Source organism: Lutjanus erythropterus, chromosome 19 (assembly GCF_056507025.1).
Source record: "Lutjanus erythropterus isolate fLutEry1 chromosome 19, fLutEry1.hap2, whole genome shotgun sequence".
NCBI classification, from domain to species: Eukaryota; Metazoa; Chordata; class Actinopteri; order Lutjaniformes; family Lutjanidae; genus Lutjanus; species Lutjanus erythropterus.
Genome location: NC_139335.1, coordinates 25,132,723 through 25,138,387, shown reverse-complemented (window position 1 = coordinate 25,138,387; position 5,665 = coordinate 25,132,723).

Genomic DNA, 5,665 nt, shown 5'->3' with positions numbered 1-5,665 from the left:
TAATACTGCTGTGGCTGCTGAGGTTTACCACTATGAAGCAGATGCTCCTATGGTCAGCACATGTGCTTTTTTCTTGCTTTGTGTCCTGATCACATTTCGCATTTCCAGCTGAGTGCTGATGTTATAAGATGTGTTATTATTTGGCAATAGCGAGGACTGTTTGTACCAGGATAGCATGGCTAATGAATAAGGCACACACTATCACATGCTTGGCATTGTATCGTAACTGCTTGTTTAAGACTGAGAGCAGGTTATGTCACAAGAGCTGATCTCTCTGGACAGCTCTCAGCGTTTTATTCCCGCAGTGTCTGTGAGTGTGTGGGTGTGTGTGTGTGTGTGTGTAGAGGACCCACTGTGTAAGCATTGCAGGGTTGGTGGTCCACAGTGGTCTATGTAAATATTATTCGCTGCGTAAATGCTCTGCCACTTGACCACTCAAATGCATACACACATTGGGTGAAGTGTGAATCTGGAGAGGAGATACAAAGAGATAAAGAAAGTTAAACGGTTGCCTACCTTTTTTTTTTTTTTCATTTCAACACTTTTTTTTGCAGTTGTAACTGTTTTCAACTTACATGGTGGAGACTGGGCAAAGAGTTAATCAGACACAATATTTTATCATATAAAATTCAGATTCCTCACGTTTCAGTTCTACCTGCTGAAAAAAATCTAATCTGTATTTGGGAAACTACTTAACACTCTACAGTACAGTGTTGCTGCAAGGTAACCCTTTACACTCACACAATACATTCTCAGTTATGGAGTAATACTGTAAATAAAAAGAGGCAGGACCCTAAAAACACTAATAGCAGTATTTCAGTTTGTCACATGACTCTCTGAAGTTCATGTAGAATTCCTTTTTTGCAGCCTTCCTCACATGATGAACGGTCCGAAAACAGCTTTTTCTGCCATTTTAAATCTTTTTATCCACAAAAAAAATCGAGTCAGAGTAATTGATGAGTAAAGTTAATTTTTGAGTTGTTTAATGTACTTAATAAAATAATAGAAAACTGTTTACAGGTAAAAGTTGCCGGGTAGTAACATCGTACCATCATTGATTCCCACTGTGGCATTTTTTGGTTGTATGTTGTTGTTTGTTGGTTTTTATATACTGTTCATCCAATATAAGATATAGCGTAATATGCATCTATAACTGAAAACAAGCATTCAAATGTAATGCAAACAATCAAACACTGAAATGTGACTTATGGTCTTGCTTTGAAGAGGTTCAAATGCAATTCATCTTAAACTGGTGAGCTCTTTCCAGTCATGTGAAAACAAGTTTTAATGCGCTGATGTTATCTGTGCAATTTAAAAAAAAAAAAAAAAATCATTAGTATTGCCTTAAATTTTACCTGTATTTTAAACAGTAACATTTTTCCCCAATCCTTACCATCATGGTACTGTTTTGCTTTAAGGTAATGCACGCTAACATGTATCAAACAAAATCATTTCTTGATAATTTCTTCAAATTATGTTTACATGGTCTGTTTTATGACAAAAAACATTACTTTGTTTTTACCGGTTGGTATCATGTGTACCATAGATGATCGCATGTGAAAATGAAACCAGCCTTTTACATTCATCATGTTTATTCTGCTCATCATCATTGATCAGCTGACCTGCTCTCTGGTCTGTACATAATCGTCTTTGGATATGAGATAAATGTCTTTACTGAAGCGGCAACTCAAGCTTCTGCAGTTATTTATATTGTTTACTGCCTTACTCTTGACTTGTTTGCTGTACAGTACAATGAAAAGATGGAACTGCTATGGATTTTTTTTTTAATGGCTTTCATCTCAAACGAGACACAAAGACCACCTTAAGATGAGAGCCGTGCTTTTCGATAAGAAAGGTTTTGTGGGTCAGCCCTGCCTCACCCTCCCCTTCCAAGCATGTAGGAGAAACTATGGTGGCTGTGAGACTTGTGAAAAATACGTAAGAAGCTCTGTAGATATAAAGGGCTCATTCTAATAAACACTAATAAAAACATACAGCACTTATGACTCTTAGATTTAATTTCTGCCATATTCTGCCTATAAATCTTACAAACTCGACATTAAAACAAGCAAAAAAAGGGACTCTGTCCAGTAGATAATGTAATGCAGTCCATTATACCTGAATCGACTTTTTCAGCACCGCCTCCTGCGATGCTGTCACAAGACTGAATGTTTAGGAGTCACTGGTTAGATGGTGTGATAGAATAACAAGCAGATTCAGGCTGATTAGATCAGATTCGGGGGCCAGACAAGGTTAATCCATTACAGATGAGTGGATTCATCATGCTATCTGTCTCCATTAGTCATCTTATACTCTAAACATGTAGGGAGGGCCTCTTGTATTTCCTTCATAAATGAATACAGATGAGGCTGTGCAAAGACACACACACACACACACACACACACACACACACACACACACACACACACACACACACACACACACAAATAACCACACAGACCACCAGTTAATGTCAGTTCATTTGAGTGATCAGAGGCATTACTGATAAGATTTTGTTTTTGTTATTTTATTTAATCCTTATTTATTTGCAGTTTTGATGGGGTGGACTGTCAAGACATAAAGCTGTCTGATGAGGGGGACAACCAATTCATATTAAAAACTCTTGGATGAAGAATCTCATTAAAATTAGGGTTGGGTGCTGATCTTGTTACTTTTAAGTGTATTAACTGAATTACATTGGTACTACCAGTTCCAAATTTCAATTCCTTGGAGTGCATCTGAGTGAGAGAGTAATAGAAAGTATAGAGGAAAAGAAAAAAAAAGAGAGAGCGCTGTTAAAGGGACCAACATCTTGCTCAAGTGAATAGTGAGTGGAAAGCGGCTGCATGTGTGGTTAAACTTTTCAAAACCTGATGCAGACAATACTCACTATAATGTTTGTAATGTGAAATGTAAAGCTAGCGAGGGAAACGCATCCACCTAACCAAATATGAAATACAGTATATCTCAAAGTTTAAGAGTGAACTGTTTTTGAAAACCAAGTCCACCCCAGCTGCAGCTAATGCCTAAACCACGGATCTGCAACCTTTACCATCAAAAAAGAAAAATGTTTTTGGACTTTTATTTTGTTGGATTTGGAGGCCCAAAACTAGCTATTGTAGGTGTCAACGTAAGATATGATGCACTTTAGTTGACGAATTCTTTAAATTTGCCATAAAAGGTACACATTCTTACAATTGGAAAATACTGATATCACTCCTACAACAAAGATAAAGAAAAATTAAAATGTTGGAAAAAAAAAAAACCCTGTTGTTCATTTTCAAGTAATCTTTTGACAAAGCCATAGAGCCACTGGAGAGGAGCAAAAGAGCTGCATGTGGCTCATTGTCATTTCACCCTCCATGGACAACAAAACTGACTGAGGCAACTTCATCAACATCTTCAGGCGATTCATTAGCTCGTTGGATGAGTTGTTGCTGGAAATAACTTGGCTTGTTCTCGCTGTCTTGGTTAGCTTAGCATTTTTCTTGTTCTTGTTCTTTAGTACACTACAATAGTGTGTGAGATTTAATAGTATATCTGAAGCATATATTTGTGACTATCAGCAGGGAAATATTACAGTATGAGGCACTGTGGTGGTAACAATGACAACATTACATGCGCTTCCTCTGTGACATAAACAACAGCGTTGCCATGGTGACAGACTGACAAGCAGGTTGTAAGGACAGGTCTGAAAGGGTCAAGGGAGGGATTTCTAAACAAGTAACAAAATATTGTAAAGAAATAAAATTGAGAAGTTTGGATATATTTTTACTATTGCAATGTCTTTTTTGATGACACAGAGAGTAAACAAAAGGTATCATTGGGTGCTGAATCGGTATCACTAGTGTATCAGTTCAAGTGTGAACAGCAGCCAACCTTAATTAAAATGTATCTTGGGATAAGTGTTGACTTGAAGATGATAAGGGGCCTCACTGTTTGCTGAAGGGGTCTTTAACAAGCTACAGTACAGCAGTGATAAAATGACCCATAATAAGCTCTGTCTTCAGGGCAAGAAGTTTGAGTCGTCCACTTCCTCTAACTCCCACAGTGATGCCATTTCAAAGGTCTCTTTCTCTTAATGTGTGTGTGTGTGTGTGTTAGTGTGTTTATGTCTTAAAATGACTTCATCGCTGCAGTGTGAGGGATGAGAGAGAGATGGCCTTGATGTCAGCAGGTTGTCCTTCTCCTGCTGCCACTCAGACAGGCATCCTGAGTTGTGTGTGTGTGTGTGTTTGTATAAGCACACAGACAGGCTTCTGTGCATATCTCCCTCTCTGCCAGTCTCAGCGCTCGTCTCGCTGTATTTATATTGAGCAGAGCGTGTGTGTGTGTTTGGTGACTCATTTTATTTGGCCTGTGCTCATAATAACGGCAGATTGGGGGTCATGAGGTGTGTATCGCCGCAGAGACAGAGGGATCCTATCTCTCTGACGTATGAAGTCCTGGCACACCCTGCGCAGTCCTCGCAATGTGTGTGGTTGTGTGTATTTTGGCGCCTGTGTTTGTGCAGTAAGTCTAGTTCTGCGCTGTGCTTTCTAATGGAGGACCAAACCAGGGATGTCATTTTAGCACCAGAAATGGCACAGTAATGTTATTATTTCTGTAAAATATTAGAACAAAAAACAGCCATGCATAAATCCACACACCAAAGCACTTGCAGGCTCGCTCTCTCAAATGCACTCTGCTTGTGTGATGCCATGAACAGTCACAAAATGCTCCGCGCGAGCCAACATGGTATCAGCAGTACACCAACACATGCCGTGACAAACTTCTCTTGTAGTTAGCAGATTTCTGTATAAAAATAAATTCAGCTTTAGCTTCAAAACATAAAAAAAACTAATTAAATTCTCTCTGCACTTGTTTTAAGTGTAAACTGAAAGTGAACAAACAGCACATCTGTAAAAATCCAGAACAAAGCAAGCAGAAGGGCAACACATACTGTTTAATCTGTAAAATAAAACAAGTGATACTTTCCATTTATAGAAAAGAATAGAGTAAGAGTAGAGACCAAAGATGCACTTCAAAGTGTAAGTGTAAGGTGTTCACAGTACCCTCATTTCTACTGGAGCACTACAGGTAGCATATCCAGGTTTCTTAAACCAGTATGTAACATAACCAGGATACTCCATAAACCTGATCTTTATGAGGATACTCTGGCCTGGATGTTTGTCATCATAGTACAGTCATATAATTTAGTTTGCAGCTCAGAAAACTTCAGTTCAGAACCTTTTTAAATTAACTAATTTATTTACAAAAACATAAATTAAATTGCTAAAGAGACAGCAGTAATGTAGGTGGTGCTATTTCTAATACGGATGGAAGATTGTTGTATTTCATCATGTGGAGGAAAAACTGGGGAATTTAAACTCCAGGAGAAATAAGATCTTGTCATTGTCCAGCCTTTGTCTCCTAGACAGAAAAGAGCTCAGTTAAAGACCAATATGAGACTTAGAGCATTTTCTCATAGTTCTTAAATTCGGCTCCTTCGTCTCGCCTCAGCCCGAGACTAATTTGATCTTAAAATGTTCTTTGTTTGTCTCACTGCACTGATCTTAAATTTGTCTTCAATAATCAGTTCTTGAGATAAAAGTGAGATCTGAAAGAAAACTTGGTGGTCTTAAATGAGATCTTAAAGTCGTCTTGAAAAAGGTTTGTAGAAAAC